Below are 12,620 nucleotides of genomic sequence, written 5' to 3' on the forward strand. Positions count from 1 at the left end.
CCAATACTATAAGTAAAAAATAATTTATGTATCCCTGTCAAGAGGCACCAAATTTCAAATCCCAAGATATTAGAAAACAAAGGAAAAAAATGTTATTAGTATTAATTAATTCATTCATTAACACATTGTGCTCATAAAGCTTACCAAGATGGGGAGCCTTCAAGAATGTGGAACAAGTCAAGTTTTACATTAGTAGGCAGAAGCTGCAACTGCAGATAACATTTGTGAAGTATATTAATGACAAAAGAAATGTGAGAATAATCTGTGGAGCAAAATATAGGGAATCTTGTCGCAACTTGTTTCCAAACACAGAGGTGTTAACTGTTATAAACACATACATTCTAAAAGCCATATTGCTTGTGAAAAGACTGCACCCAAACACTTATTCAGATTTCTACCAGTGCAATAGTAGAAATAAAGAAAGATTTTACATTGGCAGCCACAGAACAGCACTTTACGAAAGGGGGCCTCAGTACGCAGGAATAAAATTAGCTAATGCACTGCCTTGTGCAGTCATGGCTCTTCCTACAATTAAACTGAAACATCAACTTAAGAAATTTTTAGTAAAACACCCTTTCTACTCATTAGAAGAGTACCATACTTATTTGAAGAACAACAAATGCTTTGTGAAATTATGTGAGAAGAAATCAGTAAACATCTTATTGTAATTTTGTTGTAAATTAATGATGTATTCAGAAGAATGTGTCTTGCGTATTGTACAAATCACTTTAATCATTACTGTTTCTTTGTACATGTGCAGTGTACCATTCGATGTTGAATAAAGCTATTATTATTATTATTATTATTATTATTATTATTATTATTATTATTATTATTAATTATCACTTATGTTAATTACTAGCACTGATAATTATGGGAATTGCTGCTAGATTACTTTTCACCTAGTCTACATCTACATATGCATTTACATCCACATCTACATTCTTCATTTACCAGAATACCTACACTTGGGAATGTAAACTTAGATTGACACTAATGTTGGTACAAAAGTGTTCATTAACTTTTCAAGCATACAGACTGTTCATAGTGGTTCCTCAAATCAATAGAGTTATGTAACTGCACAGTACAAAGCAGTTGATAAAAAGAGCAGCAGGGTAATATTAGAGGAGAACCAGTGGCTTTTATCAATATAGTTATTTTTCTCCTAATATATGTATACAAAGTAATCTATTATACGTTCAACCATTTCTGTGTTTTTGCATTTTAATACTAGAAAATTTTTAACCTGCCCAGTTTTGCACGATACATTTAATGATCTATTTTTTGTGAATTTAGGATTACATTTCGTTTAGCACTGAATGATGACTAAAAGACATTATGAAACTTCATGGCAGAGTAGAGCTATGTATCGGACTGGGACTTGAACCTAGAAGTTTCAAATCAGCACACACACTGCTGGAGAGAGCAAACTGATTCTGTATGACATTATGTGACATTTAAATTTTTAGTGCATACAAAGTAAGCAAGCTCTGGAGGAGAGTCTAGAAAATACTTCCAAGGAAAGTAATTTACTTAGCCCCACAACAGAAAGTAACCAAAGCTTCAGTAAAAAATGTGGCAAGATTATTCAGTTACAAACTAAAGTTATATTCTCAAAATTAGTTCCATATTTTATAATTTTGCTTTATATTTACCACATCATAAATAATTATGCATGTTAATGGTGTTTCCATTAATAATATTGCACTGCACAGTAATAGCAAACATGGCTCCTTTGAGCTGTCGTACAATATAAATTTTGTTTGGCTATGCCAGCTTTATTTTTGCAAGTTACAGGTAAACATCTTCCATTCAAAAAATTCTGGAGTGCCTTTATTCCTGGTGTGTAAGCAATGTCAGTGCAGTAACTGCAGAGGCTACTTGAACTAACTGCTGTAGACAACAGATGTGCATTTGGCTAGTCAGTTGTGAGCAGGTAGTGGTGAGTAGTGGATATGCAGCCGCAGCATGTCAGCATTGTTGTGTCACAAATCGCAATAGTCCAATGAACTTAACACTACTAATCAAGTGTTCAAGGCGTTATCCAGAATGTCTTGATGAAAATAAAAGTGTGTGCAAAAAGTTTGTCCCACACACTTTCTACATCTACATCTACACTCCACCATACGGTCTGTGGCGGAGATTACCCTGTACTACTACTTGTCATTTCCTTTCCTTTTCCACTCACAAATAGTGTGAAAGAAAAATGACTATCTATATACCTCCATATGAACCTTCATTTCTCTTATGTTCATGGTCCTTATACAAAATGTATGTTGGTGGAAGCAGAATCGATCTGAAGTCAACTTAATGTTTGTTCTCTAAATTTTCTCAATAATGTTTCTCTAAAAGACTGTCACTTTCTCTCCAGGGATTCCCATTTGATTTCCCAAAGCATCTCTGTAATACCTGCATGTTGTTGAAACCTGTCAGTAACATATGTTGCACCCCATCTCTGAATTACTTCAGTCACTTCCTTTAATCACACCTGATGTGGATCCCAAACACTTGAACAGCACTGAAGAGTGGGTTGCACTAGTGTTCTATATGTGGTCTCCTTTAGAGATGAACCACACTTTCCCAAAATTCTTCCGATAAACCAAAGTCAGCCATTGCCTGCCCTACAACTGTCCTTATGTGCTTGTTCCATTTCATACATATCACTTTGCAATTTTATGCCTAGATATTTAATTGATGTGACTATGTCAAGCATCACACTACTAACTCTGTATTTGAAAATTATGGGCTTGTTTTTCCTACTCATCTGCATCAACCTGCATGTTTCTACATTAGAGCTAGCTGCCATTCATCAGACCAACCAGAAATTTTGTGTAAGTCATCTCGTATTACTGTACACTACTGCATCATTAACAAACAACCTACACATTGCTGCTCACTCAGTCCACCAGATTATTTACATATGCAGAAAATAACAGTGGTCCTATCACATTTCGTTGAGCCACTCCTTATGATACCCCCGTTTCTGATGAACACTTGCCACTGAGGACTATGTACTGGGATCTATTCCTTTTTGAGCCACTCACATATTTTGGAACCTACTCCATGTGCCTGTACCTTTGTTAACAGCCTGCTGTGGGGTACAGTGTCAAATGCTTTTCAGAAAAGTAGGAATATGGAATCTGCCTCTTTCCCTTCATCCATGGCTATTACTATGTCCTCCATGTCTACAAAGTGGTCAAACAATGGTATGTTTGTATAATTCTAATGTGTGAACAATTTCTTAAAAGTGAAATTTAAAACTTTGGCTTTCATTTTGCTAGCTCCAACTGACACACAAGATTGGCCAATAAGTGACAGGACAGAAGTCATAGATCTGCTTAGCAATTTCACATAGGATCAAAATTTTATCAAAACTTTCGCTAATGTCTGATGGTGGTAGCTGTACATTTTGCACACTGATTGTTTTACAGACACATGAATCTCTAGTAGCATTAGCCTGTTGTCATTTAGCATTCTCTTTTCAACCAAGACTGCAACAGCCTTTTTTTCAAATTTTGTTGTAAAATCACAGTGGGTCTTTTTCATCCTTAACCCACTTATTAGGCACATACTTCTCCAGAGCACAATTTACAGTCTGTTTAAACTTTACCCTTATTCCTCTGTATTAATCAAACTGGAACTAAATTACATAAATTTGTTGTCTAGCTGGGATGGTGACAACTGATTATCTCCTCTTTCTAGAAGAAATATTCTCCTTTGCTTTTTGATTTATTAAATTTAGTAGTCACAGTTGCTATGATGACATTATGGTCATTAATCCCTGTCCCTATAATGAAACTGGTGATACAGTCAGGTCTGTTTGTAGCTACGAGGTCTAAACTATTCCCATTGAGTTCGAGCTGTCAAATTAGCTTCTTAAGACAGTTTTTTTAACAAGTGTTCAAAAGTCCACAATACTGTCTCTCTGTATCCCCTGCAATGACAAAAAATTATGATGTACGGATGGCTGCCATGACTTGACTGAAAGGAAAAACATGGAAAATCCTTTCTGGAAAATTTCATCATGGGGGCAAGACTTGGTATTATGAGCATGAATCTACCACAAAACAGAAACATGCAGTACGTGTCTCTGATGGTTCTCCAAGACAGAAGAAGTTGTGAATGTGATCCCAAAGGACTTTTATGGAAGTTTCATATTCTGTATGACCGTCCTGTGCATTGTACTCAAATGGTGGAGACTGTGTAGAATATCTGAAGATTTAAAACCGCCGTGTTCACATTTTTCTATTTTTTTATTACTCCAGTCTTGAAACTTTTTGGACTGGCAGGGTAAGACTGTTGAGTTTGCCTCAGGAGACTTACCAGTTTACAACTGTAGAGGTATCAATATAAGTATAAAAAATTCACAGTGTCCTTCCACAACCTGTTGCAGTTGGCTAGCATATGCCACCATCTGTCATACTTCCTTCCCAGATTTTCACAGAGGCTTTTTTGTCAGCTACTTTTATCTCTGTTTTTAATCCTGATTTTCAAAACTACTTGTCTACTACCTCTTAGATGCAATCATATTAATAGAGTTATGCAGACACACACATGACAGTCCCACGCCCTGTGAAAGTAGTTCTTTTTTATGATGGTCACAATCTAAGTGTCAGCAAACACAAAGAATTATGAGCAAACTAGTTATGCCAGGAATTAGTTGAAATGTGAAAAAATCATTACCAGAACTGTCATTGGAACTCTTTGTGTTAATATTGAAACCAAATTATGGAGGACGCTGGTGAAGCATGGCCTGGGGTGAAAAAAATATCTGAAGCATTTAAAATGTTTATTAAAGTAGATAAAGAAGCAGCAGTGTCTTGTCTTAAAGAGGAACTCAAAAGATTTACATCTTTGTATTAATATTTTGAACTACTATAGCACAAGTTAAAAAAATATAACTGATCATGCCCTAAATATATATGTACATAGTAAAACAGTTCATAATGAGAGGTATCATCTATGATATTCAGTAGCTGTAAAAAAACTCTAAAAACACAATAACTACTGCATACTAGGTATAAAACAGTATAAAACAAAGAATAGCACTATAGATAGAGAGATGCTGAATAAAACTGTTGATAAAGAACCATAGGTTATTTTTTTAAAACAAAACATTTACATTTAACTTCAAAAATACAACAATATTGAAAATATTCAAAGCACAGGAAGCACAACTAACTAAGAGTTTCTGTAATTTCAAATCACAACTTCAAAAGAAAATTAATTTATGTAATAACATTACATTACAACTGTTTTCACAGTCTCCCACAATGCTTTATATATATCATGAAGTGTACACATACCAACAAATGCCTTCATTGCCTGCAACATTGGAAAATAAAAACTGAGGACTCACCAGCTTTAATTTCTTTCAGAAGTCAGTCTAATCACAAAAGTCTATTGAGGTCAAAACTGAGTTCTACTATGAAGTTATCTGGATGTGTTAACATGTTTAGGTGAACTCAAGTTAGTTATTAGATGTTTTTTACTGGCTACCTGATTCTGCCAAAACAGTTTTAGAATTATTCAAAGAAAATCTACACTCAGTAGCATGTAAATACCCAGATTGTGGTTTTGTTGGAGCCCACATCTACGGTCGTATTGCAGGTGATATGGACAGATAAGTTTGTGAAGTACTTCTGAAAACATTGCCCAAAGATTGTCTCCAGCAGCTAGTCCAACAGTCCAAATACAATGGAAGTATTTTAGACCTCATGACTTCAAACAAGCACCACGCGAGGTGGCACAGTGATTAGCACACGACTCACATTTTTGGGGATGGTGGTTCAAACCCATGTCCGGTCATCCAGATATAGATTTTCTGTGATTTCCCTAAATTGTTCCAGGAAAATACTAGGATGGTTCCTGTGCAAGAGCATGGCAAATTTCCTTTCCCATCCCCGACAATTCAAGCTTGTGCTCCATCTCTAATGACCTCAATGTTGACAGGATGTTAACCTCAATCTTCCTTTCTTCTAACAACCTGATTTTGTTGATGGTGTCCATACAGAAACTGGGATTAGTGACTGGGATGTCATCTGACTGAAAATGTTTACTAAAGTTAATAAAACCATCGAGAAGGCTAGGAGAGTATTTTTGCTACAAAGAATAGATAAGCAATTCTTAGCGCTGTACGTAGATAAAGAATGGACTTCATTTATTCCAGTCTGAAGGACATTGGGCAAAATTTAAATGAATGGTAGATTGTGTTCTGGAGAAGTATGTGCCATTAAGTGTATTACAGATGGGAAAGACACATCACAGTTTAAAAATAGAATTTAGAAATTGCTGAGGAAGCAGAGACTTTTGCACTCTCAGTTCAAAAAGGAACCCACAAATGACGACTGGAAAAAGTTAACAGAAATTTGCCCATCTGTAAAAAGATTGATGTGCATCTACACACCTACACATCTACATCTACAAGGTTGCTCTGCAATTCACACTTAAGAGCCTGGCAGAGGGTCCATCGAACCATTTTCATACTACTTCTCTATCATTCCACTCTCGAATGCCGCATGGGAAAAAGGAATATCTAAATCTTTCTGTTCAAGCTCTGATTTCTCTTATTTTATTATGATGACCATTTCTCCCTATGTAGGTGGGTGTCAACAAAATATTTTTGCATTAGGAAGAAAGTTGGTGATGGAAATTTCATAAATAGATTTCACCGCAAAGAAAACCGCTTTTGTTTCAGTAACAGCCACCCAAACTCGTGTATCCTATTAGTGACACTCTCACTCCTATTGCACGATAACACAAAACAGGCTGCCCTTCTTTGCACATTTTTCAATGTCTTCTATCAATCCTACCTGGTAAGGATCCCAGACCACACAGCAATATTCCAGCAGAGCACGGACAAGTGTAATGTAGGCTGTCTCTTTAGTGGGTTTGTTGCATCTTCTAAGTGTTCTGTCAACAAAGCACAGTCTTTGTTTCGTCTTTCCCACAATATTATCTATGTGGTCTTTCCAATTTAAGTTGCTCGTAATTATAATTCCTAGGTATTTAGTCAAATTGACAGCCCTTAGATTTGTGCAATTTATCATATAGCCAAAATTTATCAAATTTCTTTTAGTACCCATGTGGATGACCTCACACTTTTCTTTTTTTAGTGCCAATTTCCACTTTTTGCACCAACCAGTAATTCTCTGTAGATCATTTTGTAATTGGAATTGATCGTCTGATGATTTTACTAGATGGTAAATTACAGCATCATCTGCAAACAATCTAAGGGGGCTGCTAAGATTATCACCTAGATCATTTATGTAAACCAGGAACAGCAGAGGGCCCATGAAACTACCTTGTGGAATGCCAGATATCACTTCTGTTCTACTCAATGAAATTTACCATCTATCACTATGAACTGTGACCTCTCTGAGAGGAAATCATGAATCTAGTCACACAACTGAGATGATACTCCATATGCATGTAATTTGATTAATAGTTGCTTGTGAGAAACGGTATCAAAAGCCTTCTGTAAATCTAGGAATATGGAATCAATCTGAGATCCCTTGTCGACAGCACTCATTACTTCATGGGAATGAAGAGCTAGCTGTGTTGCACAAGAACGATATTTTTTGAATCTGTATTGGTTATGAATCAATAAGTCATTTCCTTCAAAGTGATTCATAATGTTTGAGTACAGTATATGCTCCAAAATCCTACTGCAAATTGAGGTCAGTGATATGGGTCTGCAATTCGATGGGTTACTCCTATTTCCTTTCTTGAATATTGGTGTGGCCTGTGCTATTTTCCAGTCTTTAGGAACAGATCTTTCATCAAGTGAGTGGTTGTACATGGTTGCTAAGAAAGGCGCTATTGTGTCTGTATACTCTGAAAGGAACCTGATTGGTATACCATCTGGACTGGAAGACTTGCATTTCTTAAGTGATTTGAGTTATTTTGCAACAACTAAGATATCTACTTTTATGTCAGTCATGCCAACAGCTGTTCTGGTTTTGAATTCTGGAATATTTACTTCATCTTCTTTTGTGAAGGAATTACGGAAAACTGTATTTAGTAACTCTGCTTTAGTGGCACCATCATCAGTAACATTTCCATCACTATCGCACAGTGATGGTATTGACTTCAGCAAAAGATCTTGCCTGGTCCAACATATAACTGCTAAGCAGGCCAAAGGCTTTTATGTATCCAATTTCAACAACTATCCAGCAGTTGTCAGCCTCATTGATGAGGGAATGGAATGCAATGCCTTACCACAAATCTCCTTACCAATCTTGTGGCCAACGTGGGACCAAATTGCAGAGCATGCATTGCCATTTGTGGTTATCACACACTCTATTAAGAGCAAAGTCCCGCCTTTTTTAACGTCCAGGGGGCCATCATAAATCATGGTGACTTCAATGTAATTATTATTTAAGAACTTAGGACATGTGCCTTGTTTGCATCAATACCTTTTGTATTGCTATGGATGTTCAATGTTATTATTTCATGTACTGACTTGTGCAAGAGTTTCTGTAACAGTTTTTAACTTGTTAATGTGTGTGTAAAAAATCTTATTTGTCTGAGACTAGTGGCTACAAGAATTGAAGCAAAGATTATAGACACCAATTTATAAGAAATAAAATGAAAGCTGTCCAAGTCATTGTCGAGCACATGTCTTCACACCAAATTCTGGCAAACATGATAGCAAAACCTTTCGCAAAACACTTGCCATCATGTGCTGTAATAAGATTTTTGGACAGAAAATGTAATTTTCTGTCCTGCCCCTCCCAGGCAGGATTCTAGTGGGAATGCGAGAATTTAGAGTTTATGCCTCACTTGTGTAACTATATTTTATGTTGCTATGGATGCTTAGATTAGATTAGATTTCGTTCCATAGGTCCGTGTTGAGGAGATCCTCGTGGATGTGGAACATGTCACCTTTTTTATTTTTTATTTTTTTTTAAAGCTGAAATAACAATACTAATAGTATAAATATATAGAACACATCATTTGTTTCTATTAAAAAATTCGTCAATGGAGTAGAAGGAGTTGGCCACTAGTAAGTCATTCAGGCTCCTTTTAAACTGATCTCTATTTGTAACTAAATTTTTTATGTTTGCTGGCAAATTATTGAAGATGAGTGTTCCTGAGTAATGGACCCCTTTTTGAACTAAAGTAAGTGCTTTTAAGTCCTTGTGCAGATCATTTTTGTTCCTGGTATTGTATGTATGAACTGAGCTGTTTGTTGGAAAAAGAGATATATTATTTATGACAAATTTCATTAAGGAGTAAATATACTGATTGGCAGTAGCTAGTATACCCAGTTCTTTGAAGAGGTTTCTACAAGACGTCCGTGAGATTACTCCACAAATAATACGTATTACACACTTTTGGGCTCTGAAAAATTTTGTTTGACTTGAAGAGTTACCCAAAATATTATACCATATGACATTAGGGAATTATAGTAGGCAAAGTATGCAAGCTTTTTCACATTTATGTCGCCTTTGTCTCCTAACACTCGAATTGCAAATACAGATTTGTTAAGGTGTTTCTGCAGTTCTGTGGTGTGCTCCTCCCAACTGAATTTATTATCAAGTTGTAATCCCAGGAATTTCAGACTGTCAACCTCTTCTATCTGCTCTTCTTCATACTTTATGCATATGCTGGGTGGAAAGCTCTTACAGGTTCTGAATAGCATATAGTGAGTCTTTTCGAAGTTTAATGTCAGTGAGTTGGCTTTAAACCATTTATTAACATCCATGAAAATATCATTAGCAGATCTTTCTAGAACTACACTCGACGTACTATTTATTGCAATACTTGTGTCATCTGCAAACAAAACGAACTCTGCTTCTGGCAGTGTAACTGATGAGAGATCATTAATGTATACAAGAAAAAGCAATGGCCCTAAGATGGATCCTTGTGGGACACCACATGTAATTTCTTCCCATTCTGACAGTGACTGATGACTTAATTCACTAGTCCCTTGCACTGACACCCTTTGTTTCCTGTTAGCGAGGTATAACTTGAACCATTTTGCAGCAGTGCCTGTGACACCATAGAATTCAAATTTATTTAAAAGGATGTTGTGGTTTACACAGTCGAATGCCTTTGACAAATCACAGAAAATACCTGCTGCTTGTAACTTGTTATTTAATGAATTAAGTACATTTTCACTGTAGGTGTAAATAGCCTTTTCGATATCAGAACACTTCAGAAATCAAAACTGTGTTCTTGATAATATGTTATTTGTGGTCAGATGGTTGAGAAGCTGCCTGTAGATTACTTTTTCTAAAATTTTTGAAAATGCTGGCAAAAGTGAAATCAGTCTGTAGTTTGATGGCATCTCTTTATCCCCTTTCTTGAATAGACTCTTAACATCTGCATATTTCAGCCAATCAGGAAATGTCCCAGTTCTAATTGACTGGTTACACAAGTAACTTAGAATTGTACTAAACTCACAAGAACATGCCTTAATTAACTTTGTTGATATTTCATCGTAACCACTAGAATGATTTGTTTTTAAAGATTTTATTATGGAAGTTATTTCTTTTGGTGATGTGAGTGACATATTCATGTTCCTAAAGCTATTTGTAAAGGCTAGTTTCAGATATTCAAGGGCATTATTTACTGATCCTGACAATACCATTCTATCAGTAATGGCTATAAAGTACTTGTTAAATAGATTTGCCACACTATGCCCATCGGTTACTAATGTGTCATCTGCCCTTAGTGCTATTTGCTCCTGTTCCTTTCTGGTTCTACCAGTCTCCTTTCACTATATCCCATATTGTTTTTATTTTGTTCCCTGACATTTCTATCTTCTTCTCGTAGTGTATTTGTTTAGATGACGGAATTACTTTTTTTAATATTTTACAGTATTCCTTGTATTTAGCTAAATCATCAGCATTGGACCTATTCTTGGTTGACAGATACATTTTCCTTTTTGTCTAACAGGAAATCTTTATTCCTTGTGTGATCCATGGTTTTATTATAGACTTCTGTTTAATTTGAGTAACTTTTAGAGGAAAACAGTTTTCAAACATGGTACTGACATTGTTCATGAATGTGTTATATTTTTTTATTCATGTCATGAGCACTATAAACATTTTTCCAGTTCATATCTTTGAGCAGTTTTCTAAAACACCCAATTTTTGGTTGATTGCATACTCTCCTGTATTCAGATTTAGCAGTCTTGATAATCTGCTTAGAATTTACATCTAAAACAAGGAGGTGCATGTCATGATCTGATAGTCCATTTATTACAGGTTTTATGATATGATTTTGTTCCTTTGATTTGTCTATAAAAATGTTATCAATGGCTGTCCTTGAGGATTTAGTGATCCTAGTTGGAAAGTTTACAGTGTGAGTTAGATTGAAAGACAACATTACTAACTGCAGTAAATGTTTACTGGAAGATTGAATTAGAAAATCTGTATTAAAGTCACCAGCAATCAAAATTTCTTTATTTCTTACTGTTAAATAACCCAAAAGAGCTTCTAGATGATTTGTGAATAGATTATAATTTCCTGCAGGTGCTCGGTAAATAGTTACTATTATATAGGATCTGTTATGGAACTCTACTTCTGTTGCACATGCTTCTAGATGCTGCTCTAAACAGAATTTATTAATGTCAATGTTCTTGAATTTATGGCAGTTTTTAATAAATGTGGCAACTCCTCCTCCCTCCATATCTACTCTGCAGAAGTAGGAAGCTAGCTTAAATCCTGAAATGTCTAACATATCTATACCAGTGGTCACGTGATGTTCAGAGAGGCAGATTATGTCAATTTCGTTAGATGAATTCATTTCATCGATACAAATGAGTAGTTCATCAACTTTATTTCTGAGTCCCGGAATGTTCTGGTGTAATAAAGATAACTGATACTGCATACTAATGCGATTATAACTGCTTTGGTGAAGATGAACTGGCAGTTTCTGATTACTTTCTGCTAAACATTGATTAAATGGAGGCTGTATGCTAAAATCTGACTTCTGTTCATCTATTTTCTCAAACTGAGTCTGTCTGCCAGTCTCTCTTAAAACTCGTTTTCTATCCCCCTTCCCTATCCTAAAAAAGGCATCCCTCTGACACCTGCGACCACTGGTATTTTACCACTTGTGACAGTGTCCTCCCTTAAGTTTTCTGCAATCAAGCCAGACAGTTTTCCCTTCCCTTTCCTATTGAGGTGAAGGCCATGCCTAGTGTAGTCCCTCCTATCAATAGCATCCACAGGAATCAAACCAATATGGGACCCTATATCCGTCCTAAGCAGCCACTCCAACTCCAAGTTCACTCTCCCTACAGAAGAGTTCAAATGAGGCCAATCATGGCGTCTCAACACAGACACAAATCCCACACTCATATGCTTCGTTGCTGATGCTATCTTCACCAGGTCACTCTCTATGGAATATTCAGAGTCTCCGTCAATGCTGTTTCCCGGACCACCCACTATAACCACGGCATCTTCCTTCGTGAAATCCTTGCATAGAGAAGCTATTATATCTTCTGTTACCTGACCCAGATCTGCACTAGGCTTGAAAAAGTTTGTGACCTGGTTTTATTCCACATACTGAATTGTACAAGAGTTTGTGCAACAATTTTTACCTCATTTATGATAACAAATCTTATCATTCCAATCAGATACCGCCAGAAAATTACTCTGCTAACA

General features: G+C 36.0%; 1 protein-coding gene across 1 annotated transcript in view; it reads right to left on the reverse strand.

The window, feature by feature from the left end:
* Positions 1 to 12,620, reverse strand: part of LOC126355631 (probable flavin-containing monoamine oxidase A) — a 268,309-nt gene that overhangs the window by 71,711 nt on the left and 183,978 nt on the right. The gene's annotated exons all lie outside the window — the stretch shown is intronic.

This window comes from Schistocerca gregaria, chromosome 3, assembly GCF_023897955.1.
Source record: "Schistocerca gregaria isolate iqSchGreg1 chromosome 3, iqSchGreg1.2, whole genome shotgun sequence".
Taxonomy (NCBI): domain Eukaryota; kingdom Metazoa; phylum Arthropoda; class Insecta; order Orthoptera; family Acrididae; genus Schistocerca; species Schistocerca gregaria.